This window comes from Emys orbicularis, chromosome 19, assembly GCF_028017835.1.
Source record: "Emys orbicularis isolate rEmyOrb1 chromosome 19, rEmyOrb1.hap1, whole genome shotgun sequence".
NCBI classification, from domain to species: domain Eukaryota; kingdom Metazoa; phylum Chordata; order Testudines; family Emydidae; genus Emys; species Emys orbicularis.
The window spans coordinates 11694272-11708829 of record NC_088701.1 but is presented as its reverse complement, the minus strand read 5'-3'; the positions used below and the strand labels follow the sequence as shown (position 1 = coordinate 11708829).

Genomic DNA, 14558 nt, shown 5'->3' with positions numbered 1-14558 from the left:
CCCCACTACAGAAAGGATGTGGACAAATTGGAGAGAATCCAGCAGAGGGCAATAAAAATGATCAGGGGGCTGGGGCACATGACTTACGAGGAGAGACTGGGGGAACTTGTTTAGTCTGCAGAAGAAAAGAGTGAGGGGGGATCTGATAGCAGCCTTCAACTACCTGAAGGGGGGTTCCAAAGAGGATGGAGCTCGGCTGTTCTCAGTGGTGGCAGATGACAGAACAAGGAGCAATGATCTCAAATTGCAGTGGGGGAGGTGTAGGTTGGATATTAGGAACCACTATTTCACTAGGAGGGTGGTGAAGCACTGGAATGGGTTCCCTAGGGAGGTGGTGGAATCTCCATCCTTAGAGGTTTTTAAGGCCCAGCATGACAAAACCCTGGCTGGGATGATTTAGTTGGTGTTGGTCATGCTTTGAGCAGGGGATTGGACTAATATAATAACTCCAACCCTAATATTCTATGATTCTATGTGTGAGCCAGGAGAGAACCCAGCCCCCCTAGCCAGCCAATAGCCCTTCCTGCTCCTCACCCACCCTGGCCCCCCAGTTCCCCCACACAGCCAATAGCCCTTCCTGTTCTCCAGAGGCAATGTGTGTGTGTGGGGGGTCTCATATCCCCCTCCCCAAGATTCCTGCCAGGGTTTATATCCACTGGAGCCACCTGACTCTTCCCCAGGGCACAGGCCTGGGGTCTGCAAAACTGCCATGAAGCTTCCCCTGGGTGGGCAGGGCACTTGGCAGCGGGCTCCTGCTCCCTCCCTCCCCCCCCCGCACACAGCTGGCTCTAGCCCTCAGTGCCCAGCACCCATCCCCCAGGCACAGCTGGCTCCTTTCCTGCCCTTCCCCCCCTGCACACACCGGCTCAGGGCTGCCGCACAGGGCTGGACCTTGCCCCAGCTGCCTGCAGGCTCAGTGCGGTTCCCTCACAGCCGGAGCCGGGACCCTCCTGCACGCAGCTGGCTCCAAGCTTTTACTCCCAGCGCCTCCAGCTCCTTCCCCCCTCCCCCCATAACAGCTGGTACTGGGCTCTCCGGGGGGCACAACAGCCACTCCCCGCCTGCCTTCCCCAAAGCGATTCAGGTGCAGCAGCTGGTCTTCCCAGGCCCTGGCGTCCTTACCTGCCCGGAGCTCCTTGGACACCAGCTGCAGCAGCCTTTCCCTTGGGTCCAGGGCCAGCCCAAGCTCAGGCGGTGGTGGGGCTCGCAGGCGGCGCTGGAAGCGGAGGGAGTGATGTCACCTTCTCCCAGTGCCCACAGGGGCTTTACCCCCTCCCCCTCCCGGCTATGCAGAGAAGCCCCGATATAAGGGGGGGGGGGCACAAGGCAGCGCAGCAGCCAGTGCGCAGATGAGGCGGCGCAGCCCCTTCAACTACCTGAAGGGGGGTTCCAAAGAGGATGGAGCTCGGCTGTTCTCAGTGGTGGCAGATGACAGAACAAGGAGTAATGGTCTCAAGTTGCAGTGGGGGAGGTCCAGGTTGGATATTAGGAAACACTATTTCACTAGGAGGGTGGTGAAGCACTGGAATGCGTTACCTAGGGAGGTGGTGGAGTCTCCTTCCTTGGAGGTTTTTAAGGCCCGGCTTGACAAAGCCCTGGCTGGGATGATTTAGTTGGGAATTGGTCCTGCTTTGAGCAGGGGGTTGGACTAGATGACCTCTTGAGGTCCCTTCCAACCCTGATATTCTATGATTCTATGATTCTATGATTCTCCCCGGCAGGACTCGCCCTCGCCTCCCCAGGTAGCGGCTGGACCCTGGCAGCTCAGCATCCCGGGGCTGGGGCTTCCCCTTCCCGCTGCGGCCGGGGGCACGGCCCCCTTGCCCCATCTAAGTGGCGCAGCTCCGAGAGCGCAAGTGCCCCGAAGAAAACGGATGGCCGGAATGCCACCCCTGGAAACGTGCCGCTGCTCGGGTCCTAAAGCCTGACAAGTCTGGTGCTGCCAAGGAGGGACTTTCCAAGCTTGTGTCCCAGTGGGCTGTAACCTGAGGAGCAGCTCCCTGCTAGACCGGTCTCCAGCTGCTAGGACAGAGAATCTTAACATGGCATCCAAAGTCGCTCTAGAAACCAAAACGCCTTTGTCTCTGGAATAACTGCCCTGAACCCCGCTGCGTACAACCAGAGCCTTTACATTAGACCCCCCACCAGCAATAGTTATGGGGCACCCCTGCTCTCCGCCCCCCCATCCCGCTCCCAGCCAACAGCCCTCCCAGCCAACAGCCCTCCCGGCTCTGCAGGGAGACCGGGGCATTCGCTTCCGCCAGGATCCCGGCTCATGGGAAGCCCCGGTGACACCCCCGGGGCTGCAGCCGGGCTGGGCTATGCAGAGCCCTGCCCGGGTAGGGGACGAACCAGCCGCTCCGCTCACCCAGACCAGACACGGACACTAGGACTCGCGGGCTCAGCTCTGGGCGTGGCCTTTATAGACAGGCGGGGCTGGGCCCCGCGCCAGGTGGGGAGGCGGGGCTGGGCCCTGGGCCCGAGAAAGGGCTCGGTTCGGGTCCGTGGGTGATGGGCTCCATTCTGGGACACTATCGCCCCCCACCGGGGGTCCGCGCGGGTCGGGGTGTGGCTCGGAGCGGCCGCAGCCCTGGGCTATCGCTTGGATCCAGCACCGGCAGAGCCCGGCCCGCCAGCTCCAGAGAGCGGGGGCAGCAGCTCACCCTCCAGCCCGCACGGCCCGGGAGCCACCTCTGCTCTTGCATCAGCAGCTGACTTGTCTACCCGGTTCCATCCGGGGGCACCTGTGCAGCTGCCCCCCGGCTCTGCCCATAGCGACTCCAGAGGCTGCAGTGCTGTGCTGGTGCACCCAGGGGCCCTTGTTCCTCTGGCGAGGGGGCAGGGAGCCCAGCCTGATTCTCAGGGCTCTGCCGCTGGCAGGGAGCGGGAGGGGAAAGCCCAGCCTCCCCCCACCAGCCAGCGTGAATTGGCTCTGCACTGGATGAACCTGGGCCCATCACACGGAGTAGGGTGACCAGATGTCCCGATTTTATAGGGACAGTTCTGATTTTGGGGTCTTTTTCTTATATAGGCTCCTATTACCCCCCACCCCCGTCCCGATTTTTCACATTTGCTGTCTGGTCACCCTAACACGGAGTCACTGCACAGACCCAAACACATGCCTGGGGGAGCCCATCCAGAACAGTGTCATTTTCAGAAAAAGCCCCGCTAACCAGCTAACCCTCTACTTTACACCCCGTGAACATCTGACATCCACAGCCTGGGATTGCTCTGTTGTGTGTGTGTGTCTGAAAGCGAAGTTAGGGTGTGTAACAAACTGTAATCCAGGTTGCTCTCAGACCTAATTCAAAGTTAAACAGGCAGGAAGTTAACACACTGTTAATCTTTCACTAATTTATCTCTACTAGCAAACTGACACCAATTATGGTACAGAATAAAAAACTAGCTTGGAACGCAGTCATAACTCCATATTAATAATGGTGCTCGCTGGTCACTGGCGGTGATTGACCCTGGGCCTCAGCACATACAAGTGTGAGTCTTTTCGGGAGCCAAAGGAGCTTCAGGGGCAGCAGTAGACAGCAACCTCTAGGGCTATGGCTTCACTGCAAAACCAGGTGTGTTTTTACATGCGCATAGCACTGATCAAGTACAACCCTAGAGGAGACATGTAGCTAGGTGAGCTCAACCTTAAGTGTGTGCATGGGGGGGGGGCTAGTGTTGACCTCAGCAAGTTCCATGAAGATAAAAACTACCTGTGCCTCATCTCCACCAGGGCTGTATAGTGAGATTCAGAGAATTTAAGGCCAGAAGAGACCATTAGACCGTCCAGTCTGACCTCCACAGGCCCTTACATGTTACTCAGCTACCCCTGCATTGAGCCCAGTAACTTGTGTTGGACTAAAGCATCTCCCAGAAAGGCCTCCAGCCTGGATCTGAAATGGAGAATCCACCACTTCCCCTGGGAGTTTGTTCCAATGGCTAATCCCCCTTTACAGAGCTATCACCCCTGTAGAAACAACTGTTTTGGCAGTGAAGATGTAGCCTATGTGTGTCAAAGCTCATGTCCTTGTTCACTTACTCCTGGTCTCGTTGGGTTCCGAGGATGTCTGAAAGAAACCTTAACTTCCAGCAAACTACGTGTGGGGCTGGATTTGCTTCCAGGACTTTTACAGAAATAACTGAAAACAGCACACAGTAGCTGAAGACAATTGTGAAATGAGCCTAAGAGGTAAGGCACTTTTCTGAGAGGGGAAGCTCCCCGAAAGGTAATTTTTAAACTTATTTCTTGTTCTTCATGGTTTTGAGCTATATAACAATAACATCTAGCTCTTATATAGCACTTTCCACCCGCAGGTCTCAAAGCGCTTTACAAAGGAGGTCAGTCAGTATCATTATTGCCATTTTACAGATGGGGAAACTGAGGCACAGGGCAAGGAAGGGCCTTGCCCAGTATCACCCAGCAGGCCAGAGCTGGGAATAGAATCCATATCTCCCAAGTTCTTCCCTCCAAGTTCATTTCCTCCAAACCAAGACCCCATCCTGCAGCAGCTGCAGCCCCAGGGGATGCACAATCTGGCGCAGGATCGGGGCCTAAGTTTTTGTCTGGATAATATTATTCTATAGAGTCCTGTGGAAAAGAAAACCCTGCTGCCAACTGAACTCTGGGTCGCTCCAGCTCCACCAAACCAACATGGGATAAGTTCCTTTGGTCCTTCAGGCACTGGTGACTGAATCCTGGGCTGTCCTATGCAATGTAGATGTGAGCTAGAAGAGTGAGTCAGGTTTCCTTTCAGTCATATGACTCTATGTTTAAATGTTTGTTCTATTGAGGTAAAAGGTTGGCAAAATATACATATAAGTACACAGGCCCCACATAATCCCTACTGCAACCCAACAAATATTACCTTGCTTTTTCATTATCAAGGATACAATGTTTATGAGAGGGTTGTAAATACTGTTATATTAACCTCACATGTTTCATGATTCTGTCTAGTGATAAGGCAGCATATACTTACCTTGGGGCATGCCACCTTTACCCCATTTCATACTCCAGTCTTGGGATATAAACACCTATGAGCCATCACTGGATTTTTTCTCTCCCTGAAAAATTCAAGCACTTTGCAAACTAATTAAATCAGATATATATTTAATTAATAGATGTTAAGGTCAGATTTAAAGACTCCAAGTGATGGAGACCCCACTATGTCCCTAGATCAGTTGTTCTGATGGTTCCTCACTGATAAAAATTTCTAGTCTGATTTTTGTCTCCATTCAGCATGTTTGTTAGATTAAAGAGCCCTGTTCCATCAGCAATCTCCTCCATAGAAACAGGATAACAGCGAGCAGCTAAAGGCCGAGTTTCCATGGGAGTTTGTAGGAGATATTTTGAAGCCTTTGCTCTATCGGTACATTACAGGAGTGGACAGCTATTGTGACCTGCACCGGATGTGCCACACTCGCTTCCTGCCTGAAGCGAGAGGAGACTCCATCTGCATGAGGTGTGAGGCTGGTAGCTTGATGGAGGAGAAGGTTTGTGGTCCAGAGGAACAGCTGACCACTTTGCAAAACAGCAGGGGTATGGCGAATTTCCTGGATACTCAGATCCAGCCTGCACCACGGCAGATACCACACTGGGAGGCTATGGAGTCCAGTGACCAAGGGAGACAAGAAAACAGAAAAGATGACTGGATATTTGTCATCTCCAGAGATAGGAGAACCCAAAGGATCTGCTCACAGCTGGAAGTATCAAATCGCTGCCAGGTGCTGAGTAAGACATCTGAAGAGAGCAACCTCCAAGAATCAACCAGAGGGAAGGACCTCCAGATATCAGAGGAAAGAACTGAGAACTGCTGCCAGCTCAGACTAGACAGCAGACCCAGACAAGCCCAAGAGAACATCCACAATTGGCCAAAGAAGACAGACAGTCCTTAGTGGGGACTCTATGCTAAGAAGAATAGACAGGACATTCTGCAATGGGAAGAAGCACGGCAGGACAGCTTGCTGCCTTCTGTGAGCGAAGATGAAGGACACCACCACCAGAATAAACTAGATTCTGAGGTCAGCAGGAGAGACCCCTTCTGCAGTGATCCACAAAGATGCCACCTTAGACATGTTTCTGCAGATCCTGGAACGCTCCTGCACAGGCTGGAGGCAGGGCTTAAAAGGGGAAGCAGAGCATCTCAGAAGGGGGCAGGCAGTGGAAGGGAGCAGACCTGTGCTCTGAACTCTTGGGAAGGGGCATCCCAGGAGCTCTTGCAACCTGAGGCTTGGAGATACTGACCTAACCAAGAGGGACTGGGGACTTTTGAAGCTCAGAGACTTTAATTTACCCTGCAGGAACATAAGAACACAAGAAAGGCCGTACCGAGTCAGACCAAAGGTCCATCTAGCCCAGTATCCTGTCTACCGACAGTGGCCAATGCCAGGTGCCCCAGAGGGAGTGAACCTAACAGGCAATGATCAAGTGATCTCTCTCCTGCCATCCATCTCCACCCTCTGACAAACAGAGGCTAGGGACACCATTCCTTACCCATCCTGGCTAATAGCCATTGATGGACTTAACCACGATGAATTTATCCAGTTCTCTTTTAAACGCTGTTATAGTCCTAGCCTTCACAACCTCCTCAGGCAAGGAGTTCCACAAGTTGACTATGCGCTGCGTGAAGAAGAACTTCCTTTTATTTGTTTTAAACCTGCTGCCTATTAATTTCATTTGGTGACCCCTAGTTCTTGTATTATGGGAATAAGTAAATAACTTTTCCTTATCCACTTTCTCCACATGTAAATATTTAAATATATGGAGATATACCCAGGGCCGGCTCCAGCATTTCTGCCGCCCCAAGCAAAAAAAAAAAAAAAAAAGCAGCGATCGCAATCGTGACCGGCGGCGGCAATTGGGAGGGAGTGAGGGACCTGCCGCCCCCGAATTGCCGCAGGTGCTGCCCCTCTCCCTTGGCCGCCCCAAGCACCTGCTTGTTAAGCTGGTGCCTGGAGCCGGCCCTGGATATACCTATCTCATAGAACTGGAAGGGACCTCGAAAGGTCATCGAGTCCAGCCCCCTGCCTTCACTAGCAGGACCATGATTTTATATACCTCTATCATATCCCCCCTTAGTCTCCTCTTTTTCAAGCTGAAGAGTCCTAGCCTCTTTAATCTCTCTTCATATGGGACCCGTTCCAAACCCCTAATCATTTTAGTTGCCCTTTTCTGAACCTTTTCTAGTGCCAGTATATCTTTTTTGAGATGAGGAGACCACATCTGTACACAGTATTCGAGATGTGAGCGTACCATCGATTTATATAAGGGCAATAATATATTCTCAGTCTTATTCTCTATCCCCTTTTTAATGATTCCTAACATCCTGTTTGCTTTTTTGACTGCTGCTGCACACTGTGTGGATGTCTTCAGAGAACTGTTCACGATGACTCCAAGATCTTTTTCCTGACTTGTTGTAGCTAAATTAGCCCCCATCATATTGTATGTATAGTTGGGGTTATTTTTTCCAATGTGCATTACTTTACATTTATCTACATTAAATTTCATTTGCCATTTTGTTGCTCAATCACTTAGTTTTGTGAGATCTTTATGAAGTTCTTCACAGTCTGCTTTAGTCTTAACTATCTTGAGCAGTTTAGTATCATCTGCAAACTTTGCCACCTCACTGTTTACCCCTTTCTCCAGATCATTTATGAATAAGTTGAATAGGATTGGTCCGAGGACTGACCCTTGGGGAACACCACTAGTTACCCCTCTCCATTCTGAGAATTTACCATTAATTCCTACCCTTTGTTCCCTGTCTTTTAACCAGTTCTCAAAGGAAGAGGGGATGCCTGTAGGAAGGTATCCAGGGAGGCAGCTACATAGCACCCCAAAGTGCCAATCTCAGCCGCCTACCACTGGGCCCGGGCTTCCCTACCAACCCCTGAAAAGATGACAATGACAGAAGTCTATCCCTTTGTGGGGAACCTAATTGGGGATGATCCTGAAGGTGCAAGGGTCCAGACCCCAAAACCCCAACCCAAATGGGAAGCCTGGGAAGAAAACAACCCAGCACACCTGGCCTGACCACTAGGTGGAGCTGTCAGTGAGTGTTCCCCTTCATATGGTACAAACACCCAGATTGTAAACCAGCCTCAGTGTTACGCATCTGACAAATCCAAGCACAAAGGGGCATGTAAGGAGGACATTTTAAATGATCTCTATATTAATACCTGGGGAATAAATAAGAGGAGCTGGAGACACTCAGGTAAGAGAGGACACACAACACCGCTGATATTAATGAAACTTGCTGGATCGGATTTGTGATTGGAACGTTAAAAATCAATAGTTACAACTTGTTCAGTAAGGACAGAATGGGAAAAAGGGGAGAGGTGGTACTTTACCTCAAAGACACTGTTACCTGTCACCTGTCACAAACAATGCAGAATCACAGGACCACAAAGGCTAATGGATTAAAATTCTCACTGGTAAAAGTAAAACTGGGGATGGGGAGGGAGGGGGTACTGGTGGGCATCTGTTACAGACCACCTAATCTCATCAGGGAACCGAACAAACTGCTTCTTAAGCATCTGTCCATAATGTGTAGGAAGAAACACTGTGTTATCATGGGTGACTTTAACCTGGGTAACATTTGCTGCACATTTCCTTTGGCCGGTAACAAAACTTCCTTGGGGTGTATAAAAACAATAGACGATAATTTTCTAACACAGAGAATCCTGCACCCAACACAAAGGAACTCAGTATTGAACCTCGTTCTAAGGGATAAAGAATGGTTAATCACTGAGCTGAACATTAGCAGTTGCCAAGGTACCAGTGATCATGGTCCGGTTGCATTTACTTTGTGCAAACAGAATACGGCACCAACTAGGGCCATGTGTACTTGGAATTCTAAAGGGCCAATTTCCCAAAGCTTAAAGCAGCGGCTGGCATAAGTGAGTGGGACCATGAATATATAGTGGGAAATGGTAATGAAAACTGGGAATCATTTGGGGAGAACTTATTTGATAACCAAAAAGTTACGATTCTGCAGACTCAGAAAAATGAGATTGGGCCAAAACCCAGCCTGGGCCAAAGGAGATGTGGGTTCAGTGATAAAACACACAAAAATCAGTATTTAAGGGGTGGGGGAAAGGGGAAGTAACTGGCAATGATTATAAGTTACAGTTAAACAATGTCAGTATCCTGGATTTCCAGGATGCTCTGTGCCCCCGCCCCCGCCCCCAGCCTTTGCACAGCCATGCTGGGAGTGTCCCCTTCATTGTGCTGGGCCTGAAGCATCCACTGTTTGCAAGGGTGAGCCCCACGGCTCTGCTAGAGATGGAGCCCTTGGGCTTCAGCCCCCTGTTTTCAGAGGCCCTGGGAAGATCGAGCCCCTTCCTCACCTAGGACTCAGGTTCCTGCCAGGTTTGGCTAAACCACAAATGGCAGCAATAAGTGCCCGGCCCATTCCTCCAGGCCCTGGTCGTGGTTCTACCAGGTAATGCCCTGATTTGTACAGAACACACCCCACTAGCCAAGCCACAGCGTTCTCATAAACCAGTGCAGAGCAGTATCAAACCCGTCCCATCTGTCTTCTCCTTAACTCACCCCAGCAGGGCACAGAGGAAGTTTTCACATGCCCCCTGCGCTCCTTTGCCACCCCAAAGCTTTTGGTTTGAAACAGGGATCAGACCCTGCCACTACCTCCTCCCATTCGTCTGCTGGGTGGGAGGTGAATCCCATTCCGCAAGCTGTCAAACATCTCGACTGCAGCCTGGGGCGTCCTCCCCCCCCCCCCCCCGGGTGGGGTAGGAAGTGAGCCCTTGAACAGGTGGGCAAATCAGAATGGGTGTGTCCCCCTGCAGAGCTGGGCATAACCCAGCGGTGACTCTTAGGCTCTGGCTTCCAGGGCCAGGGGAGGCAGGGATGCTGGGCCCTCCCCAGCATTGGCAGGCCCTCTCCAGGGCTTTGTCTCCACCCCTGGGCTGCGCATATACAAGGAGTGTCTCTTGTGGGTAACCTATTGCCCTTACCACTGGGACAGAATCCTCTCTTGGTCCCCACCCCTCCTAGTGGGCTGTGATTCATGGTGTCTTAGTTAATGGAACCCACAATAGCATAGCTGAAGTTGGAGTATCTTGGATCGAATTACCTGGGGTCCAGACAGCGTGGGATCGATGGCCGCGGCTCCCCCGTCGACTGCGCTACCGCCGCTCGCTCTGGTGGAGTTCTGGAGTCGACGGTGAGCGCGTTTGGGGATTGATATATCGCGTCTTAACGAGACGCAATATATCGATCCCGGATAAATCGATTGCTACCCGCCGATACGGCAGGTAGTGAAGACGTACCCATAGATTCTAAGGCCAGAAGTGACCAATGTGATCATCTAGTCTCACCTCCTGTGCAGCAAAGGCCAGGAAACTTCCTCAAAAAATTTCCTAGAGCAGATCTTTTAGAGAAACATCCAATCCTGATTTTAAAATTGTCAGTGCCAGAGAATCTACCACCACCCTTGGGAAATTGTTCTAGTGGTTAATTATTCTCACCCTTAAAAATGTATGCCATATTTCCAGTGTGAATTTGTCTAAGGGAGCTGGCATTCCATTCCTGCAGTCTCTCCCTGCTCCCTGTGGCCTCTGGTTCCTCTGCTCCTTGATTCCCAATCAGGGCCGGTGCTACCATTAAAGTGAACTAGGCGGTTGCCTAGGATGCCCCCAATTTTTTTTACAGTGTTCCTCCCCGAGCGCGCGGTCGCCGCTCCACTTCTCCTGCCTCCCAGGCTTGCAGCACCAATCAGCTGTTTGGCGCCGCAAGCCTGGGAAGAGAATTAGAGCGGGGGCGGTGTGCTCGGGGAGGAGGCGGAGCAGAGGTGAGCTGGGGTGGGGAGGTGCCGTACGGCTCCCCGGGCCCGGAGGGGGGTGGGAAGCTGCCGCAGGGGTGCCTCAGGGCGGGGGGGGGAGCTGCCGCAGGGCTCCCCATCCCAGCTCACCTCTGCTATGCCCCCTCCCCAAGCACGCCGTCGCTGCTCCATTTCTCCCGCCTCCCAGGCTTGCAGCGCCAATCATCTGTTTGGCGCCACAAGCCTGGGAGGGGAGGAGAATTAGAGCGGGGGCGGCATGCTCGGGGAGGAGGCAGATCAGAGGTGAGCTGGGGTGGGGAGCTCCCGCACGGCTCCCCGGGGGTGGGAGGGGGAGCGCAAGGTGGAAGTTTCGCCTAGGGCACAAAACTTCCTTGCACCGGCCTTGTTCCCAATTCATGCTTTTCCTGCTGCTCTTTGCTCTTTCCCTGCTGGGCAGGATCAGCCAGCTCCTGCAGCTCCAGCTCCTCTTCCTCCACCTGAAGCATCTTTACTTCCAGCTCCTGTTTCTGCTGCTCCTGCTCTTGAGCTAGATGCCCTGCGGCTGCTGTGGCCGGCCACCTGGGACTCTGCCATCTCCCCTGGGTTCTCCGTCTCCCCACGTTGTTGCTGGAGAATTGGGCTGTTCTCTTGGAACTGCATCTGGGTCTGGATCAGGGTTCACTTCCCAATGCTTAGTCCTCTCTGCACAACTCTATAATGTGCCTCTCAGAGAGCCGGTTACACGCCACCTCCCCCGCTGTTTCCTGGCACTACGCTTGTTTCTACTGCTGCGGTCACTTCTTGCAAAACTCTGCTGTTGCATTCAGCATCCCAGCACTCCCGCCAGCTGTCGTGGATTTAAAGGGAGCTCTGCCCCAGCTATTACAGTCGCTCTGGGGCTGCTCCCTTCGTTGTTCTAGGCCTGAGGCCTCCACTTTTTACGAGGGGGAGCGCCATGGCCCCACAACTCTGAGATGGAGCCCTGGGCCTCCAGCCCCTCTGCTTCTCGCCGGGACTCCCCAGTGAGTCCAGCTGAGGGTAGACCCCTGTGAGAGACTCGACCCCTTTGGCAACGATGCAGCCAGCTGGCATTGGCAGTGACACCGCACAGCCTGTTCAGACCACGCCCTCTTCATTAGTCACCTGGACTCCAGGACCGAGGGGGGCAGGTTTGCCTGGGAAAGCCAAACTGAGCTCAGAGCCTGTGTTGGCAGCATCCCCTGCCCCTCTGCTCCAAAATCCCTGGATTCCAGCTCTCTCTGCTGCACAGCAGTCATAACACCCCACACACCCACTTGGTCCCTTTGTCTCAGCTGCCGTCCTGCTGAGCACACATGTTCTGCTGCCCTTGATAGTTCATTCAAACCAACCCAGACCTACCTGCTTAAGACCTACACCCCTTTTCTCACTCTGTCCCAGAGGAAATATTAACCCCTTTACGCCCAGGCTGTGGCAATACGCAGTGAGTGAGGAAATGGAGTCATGCATATTGTTCATAAAACTATTACAAAAATGTCCACATTCTCCACAACAGGTGACTGAGAAGGGAAGTCAAAGGAACCACTGAAATATCAATGGCCAATAGGGTTAAAGACAATAACATCAAGAAAATAAACACACCCTGTGCTGGTACAAGTCCTTTGCTAGACGTAGACAGTCAAGTTGTAAACAGGCAGAAATATTCAATAACTATTTTTGTTCTGACTTTGGACTGAAGCAGGCGGATGCACCCATCCAAGATGCTGTGGATAAAATGGAAAGCTTATGATCTGTAACACTGGAGGATGTGAAGCAGCATCTGTCCAAATTAAGGGGTGACTTGAACACAGTCTATAAGTACCTACATGAGGAACAAATATTTGATAATGGGTTTTTAATTCTAGCAGATAAAGGTTTAACAAGATCCCATGGCTGGAAATTGAAGCTAGACGAATTCAGACTAGAAATAAGGCGCACATTTTTATCAGTGAGGGGAACCCCCCATTGGAACACCAAGGACTGTGGTGAATTCTCCATCGTTGGCCATTTTTGAATCAAGATTGAATGTTTTTCAAAGAAATCTGCTCTAGTTCAAACAGGAAATATTTTGGGGAAGTTCTATGGCCTGTGTTACACAAGACGTCAGACTAGACCAGTGGTTTTCAACCTTTCTTCATTTGCGGACACCTAAAAATTTTTGAAAGTAGGTTCGGAACCCTTTGGAAATCTAGGACATAGTCTGTGGACCCTTAGGGGCCTGCAGGCACAGATTGAAAACCAATGGGCTAGACGATCATAGTGGTTCCTTCTGATCTTGGAATCTACAAATCTAACAAATCCATCAACGAAGAATTAGAGGCTAAATATATAATTAATGCCAGTCAGCAGGGTTTCCCGGGGGCAGGTCTCGTCAAACCAACCTGTTGTCTTTTTTTGACAAGATTATGGCTCTGGTTGATACAGGTAACTGTGTTGATAGACTATACTCTTCAAGGCATTTGACTTAGTACCCCATCACATTTTGATTTAAAAACTCGCAGTATATGGAATTAACAGGGCCCAGATTAGATGGATTAAAAACTGGCTCACTGGCAGATCTTAAATTGTAGTAGTTAATGGGGAGCTATCAATGAGCAGGGCTGTTTCTGGCAGGGTCCCCCAGAGAGCTGTTCTTGGTCCAATGCTAGTTCACGTTTGTTAACAATCTATATGATGATATAAAATCTTTGCTGGCAAAGTTTGCAGACGACCCAAACATTAGATTGGCGAGTAGTAAACAATGGGGAAGACAGGGTCCAAGGTAGGCCTACACTGTGTGTACGTCTACACTGCTAGCTGGGGGTGTGAGTCCCAGCCCGAGCAGACACACTCGTGCTAGTTCTCATCAAGCTAGTGTGCTAAAAACAGAGTGCAGCCCTGGGAGCACAAGGAGTGGGAGGGGCTAGTTGCCCCAAGTACATACCTAGCGTCTCTGATGGGCATGAACTCAGGGTGACTACCCCTCCCGCCACTTGTGCTGCCATGGCTGCCCCCTACTTTTAGCGCACTAGCTCAATGAGAACGAGCACGAGTGTGTCTGCTCGGGCTGGGACTCACACCCCCAGCTAGCAGCGTAGACGTACACACAGAGTGATCTGCATCGCCTGGTTAAATGCACACAGTCCTACAACATGTTTTAATCAGGGCTGCCCAGAGGATTCAGGGGGCCTGGGGTAAAGCAATTTTGGGGGCCCTTTCCATAAAAAAAGTTGCAATACAATAGAATACTATATTCTCGTGGGGGCCCCTTTGGGGCCCGGGGCAAATTGCCCCACTTGCCCCCCCCTCTGGGCGGCCCTGATTTTAATATGTTAAAGGAGTAGAAAACCGGCCTTATAGCAATGAACTCCAGGAGCAAAATCTACTTAGCTTAACAAAGAGACGGTTAAGGGGTGACGATCACAGTCTACAAAAACAACAAGGAGTCTGGTGGCACCTTAAAGACTAACAGATTTATTTGGGCATAAGCTTTTGTGGGTAAAAACCTCACTTCCACCAGACTCCTTGTTGTTTTTGTAGATACAGACGAACACGGCTACCCCCGATACTTGATCACAGTCTGTAAGGGTATGTCTACACTACGAGAGTAGTTCGATTTTACTTAAATCGAATATGTGGAATCGATATTACAAAGTCGAACGTGTGTGTCCACACTAAGGACGGTAATTCGACTTTGTGAGTCCACACTAATGGGGCAAGCGTCGACATTGGAAGCGGTGCACTGTGGGCAGCTATCCCACAGTTCCCGCAGTCCCCGCTGCC

The 14558-nt window shown here is 51.4% G+C and overlaps 1 pseudogene; it reads right to left on the bottom strand.

The window, feature by feature from the left end:
• LOC135891988 (adhesion G protein-coupled receptor E2-like) overlaps positions 1–14558 on the bottom strand; it is a 1091233-nt pseudogene that overhangs the window by 329232 nt on the left and 747443 nt on the right.